The following is a 20040-nucleotide window of genomic DNA, read 5'->3' on the forward strand; positions in this document are numbered from 1 at the left end:
AGAAAGGATACATTGAATAATGAGGCGGTGCTGCAGAAGGCAAGCACAGACAGGTAGAGATGGGAAAGAGGAGAGAAAGGATACATTGAATAATGAGGCGGGGCTGCAGGAGGCAAGAAGAGACAGGTAGAGATCAGAAAGAGGAGAGAAAGGATACATTGAATAATGAGGTGGGGCTGCAAGACAGGTAGAGATCAGAAAGAGGAGAGAAAGGATACATTGAATAATGAGGCGGGGCTGCAAAAGACAAGCACAGACAGGTAGAGATCAGAAAGAGGAGAGAAAGGATACATTGAATAATGAGGCGGGGCTGCAGGAGGCAACCACAGACAGGTAGAGATCGGAAAGAGGAGAGAAAGGATACATTGAATAATGAGGCGGGGCTGCAGGAGGCAAGCACAGACAGGTAGAGATCTGAAAGAGGAGAGAAAGGATACATTGAATAATGAGGCACGGATGCAGGAGGGCAAGCACAGACAGGTAGAGATCGGAAAGAGGTGAGAAAGAATACATTGAGTAATGAGGCGGGGCTGCAGAAGGCAAGCACAGACAGGTAGAGATCGGAAAGAGGAGAGAAAGGATACATTGAGTAATGAGGCGGGGCTGCAGAAGGCAAGCACGGACAGGTAGAGATCGGAAAGAGGAGAGAAAGGATACATTGAGTAATGAGGCAGGACTGCAGAATGCAAGCACAGACAGGTAGAGATGCGAAAGAGGAGAGAAAGGATACATTGAATAATAAGGCGGGACTGCAGGAGGCAAGCACAGACAGTTAGAGATGGGAAAGAGGAGAGAAAGGATACATTGAATAATAAGGCGGGGCTGCAGGAGGCAAGCACAGACAGTTAGAGATCGGAAAGAGGAGAGAAAGGATACATTGAATAATGAGGCGGGGCTGCAGGAGGCAAGCACAGACAGGTAGAGATCGGAAAGAGGAGAGAAAGGATACATTGAATAATGAGGCGGGGCTGCAGAAGGCAAGCACAGACAGGTAAAGATCGGAAAGAGGAGAGAAAGGATACATTGAATAATGAGGTGTGGCTGCAGAAGGTAAGCACAGACAGGTAATGATGGGAAAGAGGAGAGAAAGGATACGTTGAATAATGAGGCAGGGGCCAAGCACTGACAGGTAGAGATCGGAAAGAGGAGAGAAGGTATACATTGAATAATGAGGCGGTGCTGCAGAAGGCAAGCACAGACAGGTAGAGATCGGAAAGAGGAGAGAAAGGATAGATTAAATAATGAGGCGGGGCTGCAGAATGCAAGCACAGACAGGTAGAGATGGGAAAGCGGAGAGAAAGGATACATTGAATAATGAGGCGGGCTGCAGAAGGCAAGCACAGACAGGTAGAGATGGGAAAGAGGAGAGAAAGGTTACTTTGAATAATGAGGCGGGGCTGCAGGAGGCAAGCACAGACAGGTAGAGATCGGAAAGAGGAGAGAAAGGATACATTGAATAATGAGGCGGGGCTGCAGAAGGCAAGCACAGACAGGTAAAGATCGGAAAGAGGAGAGAAAGGATACATTGAATAATGAGGTGTGGCTGCAGAAGGTAAGCACAGACAGGTAATGATGGGAAAGAGGAGAGAAAGGATACGTTGAATAATGAGGCAGGGGCCAAGCACTGACAGGTAGAGATCGGAAAGAGGAGAGAAGGTATACATTGAATAATGAGGCGGTGCTGCAGAAGGCAAGCACAGACAGGTAGAGATCGGAAAGAGGAGAGAAAGGATAGATTAAATAATGAGGCGGGGCTGCAGAATGCAAGCACAGACAGGTAGAGATGGGAAAGCGGAGAGAAAGGATACATTGAATAATGAGGCGGGCTGCAGAAGGCAAGCACAGACAGGTAGAGATGGGAAAGAGGAGAGAAAGGATACATTGAATAATGAGGCGGGCCTGCAGGAGGCAAGCACAGACAGGTAGAGATCGGAAAGAGGAGAGAAAGGATACATTGAATAATGAGGCGGGGCTGCAGAAGGTAAGCACAGACAGGTAGAGATGGGAAAGAGGAGAGAAAGGATACATTGAATAATGAGGCGGGCCTGCAGGAGGCAAGCACAGACAGGTAGAGATCGGAAAGAGGAGAGAAAGGATACATTGAATAATGAGGCGGGGCTGCAGGGGGCAAGCACAGACAGGGAGAGATCGGAAAGAGGAGAGAAAGGATACATTGAATAATGAGGCGGGGCTGCAGAAGGCAAGCACAGACAGGTAGAGATCGGAAAGAGGAGAGAAAGGATACATTGAATAATGAGGCGGGGCTGCAGGAGGCAAGCAAAGACAGGTAGAGATCGGAAAGAGGAGAGAAAGGTTACATTGAATAATGAGGCGTGGCTGCAGGAGGCAAGCACAGACAGGTAGAGATCGGAGAAAGAGGAGAGAAAGGATACATTAAATAATGAGGCGGGGCTGCAGAAGGCAAGCACAGACAGGTAGAGATCGGAAAGAGGAGAGAAAGGACACATTGAATAATGAGGCGGGGCTGCAGAAGGCAAGCAGAGACAGGTAGAGATCAGAAAAAGGAGAGAAAGGATACATTGAATAATGAGGTGGGGCTGCAAGACAGGTAGAGATCAGAAAGAGGAGAGAAAGGATACATTGAATAATGAGGCGGGGCTGCAAAAGACAAGCACAGACAGGTAGAGATCAGAAAGAGGAGAGAAAGGATACATTGAATAATGAGGCGGGGCTGCAGGAGGCAACCACAGACAGGTAGAGATCGGAAAGAGGAGAGAAAGGATACATTGAATAATGAGGCGGGGCTGCAGGAGGCAAGCACAGACAGGTAGAGATCTGAAAGAGGAGAGAAAGGATACATTGAATAATGAGGCGCGGATGCAGGAGGGCAAGCACAGACAGGTAGAGATCGGAAAGAGGTGAGAAAGAATACATTGAGTAATGAGGCTGGGCTGCAGAAGGCAAGCACAGACAGGTAGAGATCGGAAAGAGGAGAGAAAGGATACATTGAGTAATGAGGTGGGGCTGCAGAAGGCAAGCACAGACAGGTAGAGATCGGAAAGAGGAGAGAAAGGATACATTGAGTAATGAGGCAGGACTGCAGAATGCAAGCACAGACAGGTAGAGATGCGAAAGAGGAGAGAAAGGATACATTAAATAATGAGGCGGGCTGCAGAAGGTAAGCACAGACAGGTAGAGATGGGAAAGAGGAGAGAAAGGATACATTGAATAATAAGGCGGGGCTGCAGGAGGCAAGCACAGACAGTTAGAGATCGGAAAGAGGAGAGAAAGGATACATTGGCCCTCATTACGACCCTGGCGGATTTTTTCCGCCATCGACGGACTTTCCGGCCATGGCGTAAAGTCCGTTTACGCCATGGCGGATGGTGGACTTACCGCCCCATTCCGAGGTCGGCGGGGCGGTAAGTCCCCATTGACCCATTTACCCTTCCCCATTCCCATTTCGGCCCCATAGGGTATAATGGGAGTGGGGAAGGAGTTAATTACGCCACCGTAAATTACGGTGGCGTAATTAACACCAAGGTCCCATAGCGCCATGGATTTTTACGCCCGCAAAAAGCAGGCGGAAAAATGACCATGGCGCTATGGGAACTCGTAGTTGGCGGTAAGGGGTCGGCGCAGCTAACGCTGGCGCAAACCCCTTACCGCCAGGGTCCTAATGAGGCCCATTGAATAATGAGGCGGTCTGCAGGAGGCAAGCACAGACAGATAGAGATCGGAAAGAGGAGAGAAAGATACATTGAATAATGGGGCAGGGCTGCAGGAGGCAAGCACAGACAGGTAGAGATCGGAAAGAGGAGAGAAAGGATACATTGAATAATGAGGCGGGGCTGCAGAAGGCAAGCACAGACAGGTAAAGATCGGAAAGAGGAGAGAAAGGATACATTGAATAATGAGGTGTGGCTGCAGAAGGTAAGCACAGACAGGTAATGATGGGAAAGAGGAGAGAAAGGATACGTTGAATAATGAGGCAGGGGCCAAGCACTGACAGGTAGAGATCGGAAAGAGGAGAGAAGGTATACATTGAATAATGAGGCGGTGCTGCAGAAGGCAAGCACAGACAGGTAGAGATCGGAAAGAGGAGAGAAAGGATACATTAAATAATGAGGCGGGGCTGCAGAATGCAAGCACAGACAGGTAGAGATGGGAAAGAGGAGAGAAAGGATACATTGAATAATGAGGCGGGCCGCAGAAGGCAAGCACAGACAGGTAGAGATGGGAAAGAGGAGAGAAAGGATACATTGAATAATGAGGCGGGGCTGCAGGAGGCAAGAAGAGACAGGTAGAGATCAGAAAGAGGAGAGAAAGGATACATTGAATAATGAGGTGGTGCTGCAAGACAGGTAGAGATCAGAAAGAGGAGAGAAAGGATACATTGAATAATGAGGCGGGGCTGCAAAAGACAAGCACAGACAGGTAGAGATCAGAAAGAGGAGAGAAAGGATACATTGAATAATGAGGCGGGGCTGCAGGAGGCAACCACAGACAGGTAGAGATCGGAAAGAGGAGAGAAAGGATACATTGAATAATGAGGCGGGGCTGCAGGAGGCAAGCACAGACAGGTAGAGATCTGAAAGAGGAGAGAAAGGATACATTGAATAATGAGGCACGGATGCAGGAGGGCAAGCACAGACAGGTAGAGATCGGAAAGAGGTGAGAAAGAATACATTGAGTAATGAGGCGGGGCTGCAGAAGGCAAGCACAGACAGGTAGAGATCGGAAAGAGGAGAGAAAGGATACATTGAGTAATGAGGCGGGGCTGCAGAAGGCAAGCACGGACAGGTAGAGATCGGAAAGAGGAGAGAAAGGATACATTGAGTAATGAGGCAGGACTGCAGAATGCAAGCACAGACAGGTAGAGATGCGAAAGAGGAGAGAAAGGATACATTAAATAATGAGGCGGGCTGCAGAAGGTAAGCACAGACAGGTAGAGATGGGAAAGAGGAGAGAAAGGATACATTGAATAATAAGGCGGGGCTGCAGGAGGCAAGCACAGACAGTTAGAGATCGGAAAGAGGAGAGAAAGGATACATTGAATAATGAGGCGGTCTGCAGGAGGCAAGCACAGACAGATAGAGATCGGAAAGAGGAGAGAAAGGATACATTGAATAATGAGGCGGGGCTGCAGGAGGCAAGCACAGACAGGTAGAGATCGGAAAGAGGAGAGAAAGGATACATTGAATAATGAGGCGGGGCTGCAGAAGGCAAGCACAGACAGGTAAAGATCGGAAAGAGGAGAGAAAGGATACATTGAATAATGAGGTGTGGCTGCAGAAGGTAAGCACAGACAGGTAATGATGGGAAAGAGGAGAGAAAGGATACGTTGAATAATGAGGCAGGGGCCAAGCACTGACAGGTAGAGATCGGAAAGAGGAGAGAAGGTATACATTGAATAATGAGGCGGTGCTGCAGAAGGCAAGCACAGACAGGTAGAGATCGGAAAGAGGAGAGAAAGGATAGATTAAATAATGAGGCGGGGCTGCAGAATGCAAGCACAGACAGGTAGAGATGGGAAAGCGGAGAGAAAGGATACATTGAATAATGAGGCGGGCTGCAGAAGGCAAGCACAGACAGGTAGAGATGGGAAAGAGGAGAGAAAGGTTACATTGAATAATGAGGCGGGGCTGCAGGAGGCAAGCACAGACAGGTAGAGATCGGAAAGAGGAGAGAAAGGATACATTGAATAATGAGGCGGGGCTGCAGAAGGCAAGCACAGACAGGTAAAGATCGGAAAGAGGAGAGAAAGGATACATTGAATAATGAGGTGTGGCTGCAGAAGGTAAGCACAGACAGGTAATGATGGGAAAGAGGAGAGAAAGGATACGTTGAATAATGAGGCAGGGGCCAAGCACTGACAGGTAGAGATCGGAAAGAGGAGAGAAGGTATACATTGAATAATGAGGCGGTGCTGCAGAAGGCAAGCACAGACAGGTAGAGATCGGAAAGAAGAGAGAAAGGATAGATTAAATAATGAGGCGGGGCTGCAGAATGCAAGCACAGACAGGTAGAGATGGGAAAGCGGAGAGAAAGGATACATTGAATAATGAGGCGGGCTGCAGAAGGCAAGCACAGACAGGTAGAGATGGGAAAGAGGAGAGAAAGGTTACATTGAATAATGAGGCGGGGCTGCAGGAGGCAAGCACAGACAGGTAGAGATCGGAAAGAGGAGAGAAAGGATACATTGAATAATGAGGCCGGGCTGCAGGAGGCAAGCACAGACAGGTAGAGATCGGAAAGAGGAGAGAAAGGATACATTGAATAATGAGGCGGGCCTGCAGAAGGCAAGCACAGACAGGTAGAGATCGGAAAGAGGAGAGAAAGGATACATTGAATAATGAGGCGGGGCTGCAGAAGGCAAGCACAGACAGGTAGAGATCGGAAAGAGGAGAGAAAGGATACATTAAATAATGAAGCGGGGCTGCTGAATGCAAGCACAGACAGGTAGAGATGGGAAAGAGGAGAGAAAGGATACATTGAATAATGAGGCGGGCTGCAGAAGGCAAGCACAGACAGGTAGAGATGGGAAAGAGGAGAGAAAGGATACATTGAATAATGAGGCGGGGCTGCAGGAGGCAAGCAGAGACAGGTAGAGATCAGAAAGAGGAGAGAAAGGATACATTGAATAATGAGGTGGGGCTGCAAGACAGGTAGAGATCAGAAAGAGGAGAGAAAGGATGCATTGAATAATGAGGCGGGGCTGCAAAAGACAAGCACAGACAGGTAGAGATCAGAAAGAGGAGAGAAAGGATACATTGAATAATGAGGCGGGGCTGCAGGAGGCAACCACAGACAGGTAGAGATCGGAAAGAGGAGAGAAAGGATACATTGAATAATGAGGCGGGGCTGCAGGAGGCAAGCACAGACAGGTAGAGATCTGAAAGAGGAGAGAAAGGATACATTGAATAATGAGGCACGGATGCAGGAGGGCAAGCACAGACAGGTAGAGATCGGAAAGAGGTGAGAAAGAATACATTGAGTAATGAGGCGGGGCTGCAGAAGGCAAGCACAGACAGGTAGAGATCGGAAAGAGGAGAGAAAGGATACATTGAGTAATGAGGCGGGGCTGCAGAAGGCAAGCACAGACAGGTAGAGATCGGAAAGAGGAGAGAAAGGATACATTGAGTAATGAGGCAGGACTGCAGAATGCAAGCACAGACAGGTAGAGATGCGAAAGAGGAGAGAAAGGATACATTAAATAATGAGGCGGGCTGCAGAAGGTAAGCACAGACAGCTAGAGATGGGAAAGAGGAGAGAAAGGATACATTGAATAATAAGGCGGGGCTGCAGGAGGCAAGCACAGACAGTTAGAGATCGGAAAGAGGAGAGAAAGGATACATTGAATAATGAGGCGGTCTGCAGGAGGCAAGCACAGACAGATAGAGATCGGAAAGAGGAGAGAAAGGATACATTGAATAATGAGGCGGGGCTGCAGGAGGCAAGCACAGACAGGTAGAGATCGGAAAGAGGAGAGAAAGGATACATTGAATAATGAGGCGGGGCTGCAGAAGGCAAGCACAGACAGGTAAAGATCGGAAAGAGGAGAGAAAGGATACATTGAATAATGAGGTGTGGCTGCAGAAGGTAAGCACAGACAGGTAATGATGGGAAAGAGGAGAGAAAGGATACGTTGAATAATGAGGCAGGGGCCAAGCACTGACAGGTAGAGATCGGAAAGAGGAGAGAAGGTATACATTGAATAATGAGGCGGTGCTGCAGAATGCAAGCACAGACAGGTAGAGATGGGAAAGCGGAGAGAAAGGATACATTGAATAATGAGGCGGGCTGCAGAAGGCAAGCACAGACAGGTAGAGATGGGAAAGCGGAGAGAAAGGATACATTGAATAATGAGGCGGGCTACAGAAGGCAAGCACAGACAGGTAGAGATGGGAAAGAGGAGAGAAAGGTTACATTGAATAATGAGGCGGGCTGCAGGAGGCAAGCACAGACAGGTAGAGATCGGAAAGAGGAGAGAAAGGATACATTGAATAATGAGGCCGGGCTGCAGGAGGCAAGCACAGACAGGTAGAGATCGGAAAGAGGAGAGAAAGGATACATTGAATAATGAGGCGGGCCTGCAGAAGGCAAGCACAGACAGGTAGAGATCGGAAAGAGGAGAGAAAGGTTACATTGAATAATGAGGCGGGGCTGCAGAAGGTAAGCACAGGCAGGTAGAGATGGGAAAGAGGAGAGAAAGGATACATTCAATAATGAGGCAGGGCTGCAGAAGGCAAGCACAGACAGGTAGAGATCGGAAAGAGGAGAGAAAGGATACATTGAAAAATCAGGCGGGCCTGCAGAAGGCAAGCACAGACAGGTAGAGATCGGAAAGAGGAGAGAAAGGATATATTGAATAATGAGGCGGGCTGCAGAAGGCAAGCACAGACAGGTAGAGATCGGAAAGAGGAGAGAAAGGATACATTGAATAATGAGGCGGGGTTGCAGAAGGTAAGCACAGACAGGTAGAGATCGGAAAGAGGAGAGAAAGGATACATTGAATAATGAGGCGGGCTGCAGAAGGTAAGCACACACAGGTAGAAATGGGAAAGAGGAGATAAAGGATACATTGAATAATGAGGCGGACCTGCAGGAGGCAAACACAGACAGGTAGAGATTGGAAAGAGGAGAGAAAGGATACATTGAATAATGAGGCAGGGCTGCAGGGGGCAAGCACAGACAGGTAGAGATCGGAAAGAGGAGAGAAAGGATACATTGAATAATGAGGCGGTGCTGCAGAAGGCAAGCACAGACAGGTAGAGATGGGAAAGAGGAGAGAAAGGATACATTGAATAATGAGGCGGGGCTGCAGGAGGCAAGAAGAGACAGGTAGAGATCAGAAAGAGGAGAGAAAGGATACATTGAATAATGAGGTGGGGCTGCAAGACAGGTAGAGATCAGAAAGAGGAGAGAAAGGATACATTGAATAATGAGGCGGGGCTGCAAAAGACAAGCACAGACAGGTAGAGATCAGAAAGAGGAGAGAAAGGATACATTGAATAATGAGGCGGGGCTGCAGGAGGCAACCACAGACAGGTAGAGATCGGAAAGAGGAGAGAAAGGATACATTGAATAATGAGGCGGGGCTGCAGGAGGCAAGCACAGACAGGTAGAGATCTGAAAGAGGAGAGAAAGGATACATTGAATAATGAGGCATGGATGCAGGAGGGCAAGCACAGACAGGTAGAGATCGGAAAGAGGTGAGAAAGAATACATTGAGTAATGAGGCGGGGCTGCAGAAGGCAAGCACAGACAGGTAGAGATCGGAAAGAGGAGAGAAAGGATACATTGAGTAATGAGGCGGGGCTGCAGAAGGCAAGCACGGACAGGTAGAGATCGGAAAGAGGAGAGAAAGGATACATTGAGTAATGAGGCAGGACTGCAGAATGCAAGCACAGACAGGTAGAGATGCGAAAGAGGAGAGAAAGGATACATTGAATAATAAGGCGGGACTGCAGGAGGCAAGCACAGACAGTTAGAGATGGGAAAGAGGAGAGAAAGGATACATTGAATAATAAGGCGGGGCTGCAGGAGGCAAGCACAGACAGTTAGAGATCGGAAAGAGGAGAGAAAGGATACATTGAATAATGAGGCGGGGCTGCAGGAGGCAAGCACAGACAGGTAGAGATCGGAAAGAGGAGAGAAAGGATACATTGAATAATGAGGCGGGGCTGCAGAAGGCAAGCACAGACAGGTAAAGATCGGAAAGAGGAGAGAAAGGATACATTGAATAATGAGGTGTGGCTGCAGAAGGTAAGCACAGACAGGTAATGATGGGAAAGAGGAGAGAAAGGATACGTTGAATAATGAGGCAGGGGCCAAGCACTGACAGGTAGAGATCGGAAAGAGGAGAGAAGGTATACATTGAATAATGAGGCGGTGCTGCAGAAGGCAAGCACAGACAGGTAGAGATCGGAAAGAGGAGAGAAAGGATAGATTAAATAATGAGGCGGGGCTGCAGAATGCAAGCACAGACAGGTAGAGATGGGAAAGCGGAGAGAAAGGATACATTGAATAATGAGGCGGGCTGCAGAAGGCAAGCACAGACAGGTAGAGATGGGAAAGAGGAGAGAAAGGTTACTTTGAATAATGAGGCGGGGCTGCAGGAGGCAAGCACAGACAGGTAGAGATCGGAAAGAGGAGAGAAAGGATACATTGAATAATGAGGCGGGGCTGCAGAAGGCAAGCACAGACAGGTAAAGATCGGAAAGAGGAGAGAAAGGATACATTGAATAATGAGGTGTGGCTGCAGAAGGTAAGCACAGACAGGTAATGATGGGAAAGAGGAGAGAAAGGATACGTTGAATAATGAGGCAGGGGCCAAGCACTGACAGGTAGAGATCGGAAAGAGGAGAGAAGGTATACATTGAATAATGAGGCGGTGCTGCAGAAGGCAAGCACAGACAGGTAGAGATCGGAAAGAGGAGAGAAAGGATAGATTAAATAATGAGGCGGGGCTGCAGAATGCAAGCACAGACAGGTAGAGATGGGAAAGCGGAGAGAAAGGATACATTGAATAATGAGGCGGGCTGCAGAAGGCAAGCACAGACAGGTAGAGATGGGAAAGAGGAGAGAAAGGTTACATTGAATAATGAGGCGGGGCTGCAGGAGGCAAGCACAGACAGGTAGAGATCGGAAAGAGGAGAGAAAGGATACATAGAATAATGAGGCCGGGCTGCAGGAGGCAAGCACAGACAGGTAGAGATCGGAAAGAGGAGAGAAAGGATACATTGAATAATGAGGCGGGCCTGCAGAAGGCAAGCACAGACAGGTAGAGATCGGAAAGAGGAGAGAAAGGATATATTGAATAATGAGGCGGGGCTGCAGAAGGCAAGCACAGACAGGTAGAGATCGGAAAGAGGAGTGAAAGGATACATTAAATAATGAAGCGGGGCTGCTGAATGCAAGCACAGACAGGTAGAGATGGGAAAGAGGAGAGAAAGGATACATTGAATAATGAGGCGGGCTGCAGAAGGCAAGCACAGACAGGTAGAGATGGGAAAGAGGAGAGAAAGGATACATTGAATAATGAGGCGGGGCTGCAGGAGGCAAGCAGAGACAGGTAGAGATCAGAAAGAGGAGAGAAAGGATACATTGAATAATGAGGTGGGGCTGCAAGACAGGTAGAGATCAGAAAGAGGAGAGAAAGGATACATTGAATAATGAGGCGGGGCTGCAAAAGACAAGCACAGACAGGTAGAGATCAGAAAGAGGAGAGAAAGGATACATTGAAGAATGAGGCGGGGCTGCAGGAGGCAACCACAGACAGGTAGAGATCGGAAAGAGGAGAGAAAGGATACATTGAATAATGAGGCGGGGCTGCAGGAGGCAAGCACAGACAGGTAGAGATCTGAAAGAGGAGAGAAAGGATACATTGAATAATGAGGCACGGATGCAGGAGGGCAAGCACAGACAGGTAGAGATCGGAAAGAGGTGAGAAAGAATACATTGAGTAATGAGGCGGGGTTGCAGAAGGCAAGCACAGACAGGTAGAGATCGGAAAGAGGAGAGAAAGGATACATTGAGTAATGAGGCGGGGCTGCAGAAGGCAAGCACAGACAGGTAGAGATCGGAAAGAGGAGAGAAAGGATACATTGAGTAATGAGGCAGGACTGCAGAATGCAAGCACAGACAGGTAGAGATGCGAAAGAGGAGAGAAATGATACATTAAATAATGAGGCGGGCTGCAGAAGGTAAGCACAGACAGGTAGAGATGGGAAAGAGGAGAGAAAGGATACATTGAATAATGAGGCGGGGTTGCAGAAGGTAAGCACAGACAGGTAGAGATCGGAAAGAGGAGAGAAAGGATACATTGAATAATGAGGCGGGCTGCAGAAGGTAAGCACACACAGGTAGAAATGGGAAAGAGGAGATAAAGGATACATTGAATAATGAGGCGGACCTGCAGGAGGCAAACACAGACAGGTAGAGATTGGAAAGAGGAGAGAAAGGATACATTGAATAATGAGGCAGGGCTGCAGGGGGCAAGTACAGACAGGTAGAGATCGGAAAGAGGAGAGAAAGGATACATTGAATAATGAGGCGGTGCTGCAGAAGGCAAGCACAGACAGGTAGAGATGGGAAAGAGGAGAGAAAGGATACATTGAATAATGAGGCGGGGCTGCAGGAGGCAAGAAGAGACAGGTAGAGATCAGAAAGAGGAGAGAAAGGATACATTGAATAATGAGGTGGGGCTGCAAGACAGGTAGAGATCAGAAAGAGGAGAGAAAGGATACATTGAATAATGAGGCGGGGCTGCAAAAGACAAGCACAGACAGGTAGAGATCAGAAAGAGGAGAGAAAGGATACATTGAATAATGAGGCGGGGCTGCAGGAGGCAACCACAGACAGGTAGAGATCGGAAAGAGGAGAGAAAGGATACATTGAATAATGAGGCGGGGCTGCAGGAGGCAAGCACAGACAGGTAGAGATCTGAAAGAGGAGAGAAAGGATACATTGAATAATGAGGCACGGATGCAGGAGGGCAAGCACAGACAGGTAGAGATCGGAAAGAGGTGAGAAAGAATACATTGAGTAATGAGGCGGGGCTGCAGAAGGCAAGCACAGACAGGTAGAGATCGGAAAGAGGAGAGAAAGGATACATTGAGTAATGAGGCGGGGCTGCAGAAGGCAAGCACGGACAGGTAGAGATCGGAAAGAGGAGAGAAAGGATACATTGAGTAATGAGGCAGGACTGCAGAATGCAAGCACAGACAGGTAGAGATGCGAAAGAGGAGAGAAAGGATACATTGAATAATAAGGCGGGACTGCAGGAGGCAAGCACAGACAGTTAGAGATGGGAAAGAGGAGAGAAAGGATACATTGAATAATAAGGCGGGGCTGCAGGAGGCAAGCACAGACAGTTAGAGATCGGAAAGAGGAGAGAAAGGATACATTGAATAATGAGGCGGGGCTGCAGGAGGCAAGCACAGACAGGTAGAGATCGGAAAGAGGAGAGAAAGGATACATTGAATAATGAGGCGGGGCTGCAGAAGGCAAGCACAGACAGGTAAAGATCGGAAAGAGGAGAGAAAGGATACATTGAATAATGAGGTGTGGCTGCAGAAGGTAAGCACAGACAGGTAATGATGGGAAAGAGGAGAGAAAGGATACGTTGAATAATGAGGCAGGGGCCAAGCACTGACAGGTAGAGATCGGAAAGAGGAGAGAAGGTATACATTGAATAATGAGGCGGTGCTGCAGAAGGCAAGCACAGACAGGTAGAGATCGGAAAGAGGAGAGAAAGGATAGATTAAATAATGAGGCGGGGCTGCAGAATGCAAGCACAGACAGGTAGAGATGGGAAAGCGGAGAGAAAGGATACATTGAATAATGAGGCGGGCTGCAGAAGGCAAGCACAGACAGGTAGAGATGGGAAAGAGGAGAGAAAGGTTACATTGAATAATGAGGCGGGGCTGCAGGAGGCAAGCACAGACAGGTAGAGATCGGAAAGAGGAGAGAAAGGATACATTGAATAATGAGGCGGGGCTGCAGAAGGCAAGCACAGACAGGTAAAGATCGGAAAGAGGAGAGAAAGGATACATTGAATAATGAGGTGTGGCTGCAGAAGGTAAGCACAGACAGGTAATGATGGGAAAGAGGAGAGAAAGGATACGTTGAATAATGAGGCAGGGGCCAAGCACTGACAGGTAGAGATCGGAAAGAGGAGAGAAGGTATACATTGAATAATGAGGCGGTGCTGCAGAAGGCAAGCACAGACAGGTAGAGATCGGAAAGAGGAGAGAAAGGATAGATTAAATAATGAGGCGGGGCTGCAGAATGCAAGCACAGACAGGTAGAGATGGGAAAGCGGAGAGAAAGGATACATTGAATAATGAGGCGGGCTGCAGAAGGCAAGCACAGACAGGTAGAGATGGGAAAGAGGAGAGAAAGGTTACATTGAATAATGAGGCGGGGCTGCAGGAGGCAAGCACAGACAGGTAGAGATCGGAAAGAGGAGAGAAAGGATACATAGAATAATGAGGCCGGGCTGCAGGAGGCAAGCACAGACAGGTAGAGATCGGAAAGAGGAGAGAAAGGATACATTGAATAATGAGGCGGGCCTGCAGAAGGCAAGCACAGACAGGTAGAGATCGGAAAGAGGAGAGAAAGGATACATTGAATAATGAGGCGGGGCTGCAGAAGGCAAGCACAGACAGGTAGAGATCGGAAAGAGGAGAGAAAGGATACATTAAATAATGAAGCGGGGCTGCTGAATGCAAGCACAGACAGGTAGAGATGGGAAAGAGGAGAGAAAGGATACATTGAATAATGAGGCGGGCTGCAGAAGGCAAGCACAGACAGGTAGAGATGGGAAAGACGAGAGAAAGGATACATTGAATAATGAGGCGGGGCTGCAGGAGGCAAGCAGAGACAGGTAGAGATCAGAAAGAGGAGAGAAAGGATACATTGAATAATGAGGTGGGGCTGCAAGACAGGTAGAGATCAGAAAGAGGAGAGAAAGGATACATTGAATAATTACGAGGCGGGGCTGCAAAAGACAAGCACAGACAGGTAGAGATCAGAAAGAGGAGAGAAAGGATACATTGAATAATGAGGCGGGGCTGCAGGAGGCAACCACAGACAGGTAGAGATCGGAAAGAGGAGAGAAAGGATACATTGAATAATGAGGCGGGGCTGCAGGAGGCAAGCACAGACAGGTAGAGATCTGAAAGAGGAGAGAAAGGATACATTGAATAATGAGGCACGGATGCAGGAGGGCAAGCACAGACAGGTAGAGATCGGAAAGAGGTGAGAAAGAATACATTGAGTAATGAGGCGGGGCTGCAGAAGGCAAGCACAGACAGGTAGAGATCGGAAAGAGGAGAGAAAGGATACATTGAGTAATGAGGCGGGGCTGCAGAAGGCAAGCACAGACAGGTAGAGATCGGAAAGAGGAGAGAAAGGATACATTGAGTAATGAGGCAGGACTGCAGAATGCAAGCACAGACAGGTAGAGATGCGAAAGAGGAGAGAAAGGATACATTAAATAATGAGGCGGGCTGCAGAAGGTAAGCACAGACAGCTAGAGATGGGAAAGAGGAGAGAAAGGATACATTGAATAATAAGGCGGGGCTGCAGGAGGCAAGCACAGACAGTTAGAGATCGGAAAGAGGAGAGAAAGGATACATTGAATAATGAGGCGGTCTGCAGGAGGCAAGCACAGACAGATAGAGATCGGAAAGAGGAGAGAAAGGATACATTGAATAATGAGGCGGGGCTGCAGGAGGCAAGCACAGACAGGTAGAGATCGGAAAGAGGAGAGAAAGGATACATTGAATAATGAGGCGGGGCTGCAGAAGGCAAGCACAGACAGGTAAAGATCGGAAAGAGGAGAGAAAGGATACATTGAATAATGAGGTGTGGCTGCAGAAGGTAAGCACAGACAGGTAATGATGGGAAAGAGGAGAGAAAGGATACGTTGAATAATGAGGCAGGGGCCAAGCACTGACAGGTAGAGATCGGAAAGAGGAGAGAAGGTATACATTGAATAATGAGGCGATGCTGCAGAATGCAAGCACAGACAGGTAGAGATGGGAAAGCGGAGAGAAAGGATACATTGAATAATGAGGCAGGCTGCAGAAGGCAAGCACAGACAGGTAGAGATGGGAAAGCGGAGAGAAAGGATACATTGAATAATGAGGCGGGCTACAGAAGGCAAGCACAGACAGGTAGAGATGGGAAAGAGGAGAGAAAGGTTACATTGAATAATGAGGCGGGGCTGCAGGAGGCAAGCACAGACAGGTAGAGATCGGAAAGAGGAGAGAAAGGATACATTGAATAATGAGGCGGGGCTGCAGGAGGCAAGCACAGACAGGTAGAGATCGGAAAGAGGAGAGAAAGGATACATTGAATAATGAGGCGGGGCTGCAGAAGGCAAGCACAGACAGGTAAAGATCGGAAAGAGGAGAGAAAGGATACATTGAATAATGAGGTGTGGCTGCAGAAGGTAAGCACAGACAGGTAATGATCGGAAAGAGGAGAGAAAGGATACATTGAATAATGAGGTGTGGCTGCAGAAGGTAAGCACAGACAGGTAATGATGGGAAAGAGGAGAGAAAGGATACGTTGAATAATGAGGCAGGGGCCAAGCACTGACAGGTAGAGATCGGAAAGAGGAGAGAAGGTATACATTGAATAATGAGGCGATGCTGCAGAATGCAAGCACAGACAGGTAGAGATGGGAAAGCGGAGAGAAAGGATACATTGAATAATGAGGCAGGCTGCAGAAGGCAAGCACAGACAGGTAGAGATGGGAAAGCGGAGAGAAAGGATACATTGAATAATGAGGCGGGCTACAGAAGGCAAGCACAGACAGGTAGAGATGGGAAAGAGGAGAGAAAGGTTACATTGAATAATGAGGCGGGGCTGCAGGAGGCAAGCACAGACAGGTAGAGATCGGAAAGAGGAGAGAAAGGATACATTGAATAATGAGGCCGGGCTGCAGGAGGCAAGCACAGACAGGTAGAGATCGGAAAGAGGAGAGAAAGGATACATTGAATAATGAGGCGGGCCTGCAGAAGGCAAGCACAGACAGGTAGAGATCGGAAAGAGGAGAGAAAGGATACATTGAATAATGAGGCGGGGCTGGAGAAGGCAAGCACAGAAAGGTAGAGATCGGAAAGAGGAGAGAAAGGATGCATTGAATAATGAGGCGGGGCTGCAGAAGGTAAGCACAGGCAGGTAGAGATGGGAAAGAGGAGAGAAAGGATACATTCAATAATGAGGCAGGGCTGCAGAAGGCAAGCACAGACAGGTAGAGATCGGAAAGAGGAGAGAAAGGATACATTGAAAAATCAGGCGGGCCTGCAGAAGGCAAGCACAGACAGGTAGAGATCGGAAAGAGGAGAGAAAGGATATATTGAATAATGAGGCGGGCTGCAGAAGGCAAGCACAGACAGGTAGAGATCGGAAAGAGGAGAGAAAGGATACATTGAATAATGAGGCGGGGTTGCAGAAGGTAAGCACAGACAGGTAGAGATCGGAAAGAGGAGAGAAAGGATACATTGAATAATGAGGCGGGCTGCAGAAGGTAAGCACACACAGGTAGAAATGGGAAAGAGGAGATAAAGGATACATTGAATAATGAGGCGGACCTGCAGGAGGCAAACACAGACAGGTAGAGATTGGAAAGAGGAGAGAAAGGATACATTGAATAATGAGGCAGGGCTGCAGGGGGCAAGCACAGACAGGTAGAGATCGGAAAGAGGAGAGAAAGGATACATTGAATAATGAGGCGGTGCTGCAGAAGGCAAGCACAGACAGGTAGAGATCGGAAAGAGGAGAGAAAGGATACATTGAATAATGAGGTGGACTGCAGAAGGCAAGCACCGACAGGTAGAGATCGGAAAGAGGAGAGAAAGGATACATTGAATAATGAGGTGGACTGCAGAAGGCAAGCACAGACAGGTAGAGATCGGAAAGAGGAGAGAAAGGATACATTGAATAATGAGGCAGGTTGCAGAAGGCAAGCACAGACAGGTAGAGATCGGAAAGAGGAGAGAATGGATACATTGAATAATGAGGCAGGGCTGCAGGGGGCAAGCACAGACAGGAATGGATCGGAAAGAGGAGAGAAAGGATACATTGAATAATGAGGCGGGGCTGCAGAAGGTAAGCATAGACAGGTAGAGATCGTAAAGAGGAGAGAAAGGATACATTGAATAATGAGGAGGGGCTGCAGAAGGCAAGCACAGACAGGTAGGGATCGTAAAGAGGAGAGAAAGGATACATTGAATAATGAGGTGGGGCTGCTGCAGAAGGCAAGCACAGACAGGTAGAGATCGGAAAGAGGAGAGAAAGGATACAGTGAATAATGAGGTGGGGCTGCAGAAGGCAAGCACAGACAGGTAGAGATGGGAAAGAGGAGAGAAAGGATACATTGAATGATGAGGCGGTGCTGCAGAAGGCAAGCACAGACAGATAGAGATGGGAAAGAGGAGAGAAATGATACATTGAATAATGAGGCGGGGCTGCAGGAGGCAAGCACAGACAGGTAGAGATCGGAAAGAGGAGAGAAAGGATACATTGAATAATGAGGCGTGGCTGCAGGAGGCAAGCACAGACAGGTAGAGATCGGAAAGAGGAGAGAAAGGATACATTGAATAATGAGGCGTGGCTGCCGAAGGCAAGCACAGACAGGTAGAGATCGGAAAGAGGAGAGAAAGGATACATTGAATAATGAGGCGGGGCTGCAGGAGGCAAGCAAAGACAGGTAGAGATCGGAAAGAGGAGAGAAAGGTTACATTGAATAATGAGGCGTGGCTGCAGGAGGCAAGCACAGACAGGTAGAGATCGGAGAAAGAGGAGAGAAAGGATACATTAAATAATGAGGCGGGGCTGCAGAAGGCAAGCACAGACAGGTAGAGATCGGAAAGAGGAGAGAAAGGACACATTGAATAATGAGGCGGGGCTGTAGAAGGCAAGCGCAGACAGGTAGAGGTCAGAAAGAGGAGAGAAAAGATACATTGAATAATGATTCGTGGCTGCAGAAGGTAAGCACAGACAGGTAGAGATCGGAAAGAGGAGAGAAAGGATACACTGAATAATGAGGTGGGGCTGCAGAAGACAAGCACAGACAGGTAGAGATCTGAAAGAGGAGAGAAAGGATACATTGAATAATGAGGCGGGGCTGCAGGAGGCAAGCACAGACAGGTAGAGATCAGAAAGAGGAGAGAAAGGATACATTGAATAATGAGGCAGGGCTGCAGAAGGCAAGCGCAGACAGGTAGAGATCGGAAAGAGGAGAGAAAGGATACATTGAATAATGAGGCGGGGCTGCAGAAGGCAAGCACAGACAGGTAGTGATCGGAAAGAGGAGAGAAAGGATACATTGAATAATGAGGCGGGCCTGCAGAAGGCAAGCACAGACAGGTAGAGATTGGAAAGAGGAGAGAAAGGATACATTGAATAATGAGGCGGGGCTGGTGAAGGCAAGCACAGACAGGTAGAGAATGGAAAGAGGAGAGAAAGGATACATTGAATAATGAGGCGGGCCTGCAGAAGGCAAGCACAGACAGGTAGAGATTGGAAAGAGGAGAGAAAGGATACATTGAATAATGAGGCGGGGCTGGTGAAGGCAAGCACAGACAGGTAGAGAATGGAAAGAGGAGAGAAAGGATACATTGAATAATGAGGCGGGCCTGCAGGAGGCAAGCACAGACAGGTAGAGATCGGAAAGAGGAGAGAAAGGATACATTGAATAATGAGGCGTTGCTGCAGGGGGCAAGCACAGACAGGTAGAGATCGGAAAGAGGAGAGAAAGAATACATTGAATAATGAGGCGGGCTGCAGAAGGTAAGCACAGACAGGTAGAGATCGGAAAGAGGAGAGAAAGGATACATTGAATAATGAGGCGGGGCTGCAGAAGACAAGCACAGACAGGTAGAGATCAGAAAGAGGAGAGAAAGGATACATTGAATAATGAGGCGGGGCTGCAGGAGGCAAGCAGAGACAGGTAGAGATCGGAAAGAGGAGATAAAGGATACATTGAATAATGAGGCGGGGCTGCAGAAGGCAAGCACAGACAGGTAAAGATCGGAAAGAGGAGAGAAAGGATACATTGAATAATGAGGTGTGGCTGCAGAAGGTAAGCACAGACAGGTAATGATGGGAAAGAGGAGAGAAAGGATACGTTGAATAATGAGGCAGGGGCCAAGCACTGACAGGTAGAGATCGGAAAGAGGAGAGAAGGTATACATTGAATAATGAGGCGGTGCTGCAGAAGGCAAGCACAGACAGGTAGAGATCGGAAAGAGGAGAGAAAGGATACATTAAATAATGAGGCGGGGCTGCAGAATGCAAGCACAGACAGGTAGAGATGGGAAAGCAGAGAGAAAGGATACATTGAATAATGAGGCGGGCTGCAGAAGGCAAGCACAGACAGGTAGAGATGGGAAAGAGGAGAGAAAGGTTACATTGAATAATGAGGCGGGGCTGCAGGAGGCAAGCACAGACAGGTAGAGATCGGAAAGAGGAGAGAAAGGATACATTGAATAATGAGGCCGGGCTGCAGGAGGCAAGCACAGACAGGTAGAGATCGGAAAGAGGAGAGAAAGCATACAT

Source organism: Ambystoma mexicanum, chromosome 14, assembly GCF_040938575.1.
Source record: "Ambystoma mexicanum isolate Mex_15411 chromosome 14, UKY_AmexF1_1, whole genome shotgun sequence".
NCBI lineage: Eukaryota > Metazoa > Chordata > Amphibia > Caudata > Ambystomatidae > Ambystoma > Ambystoma mexicanum.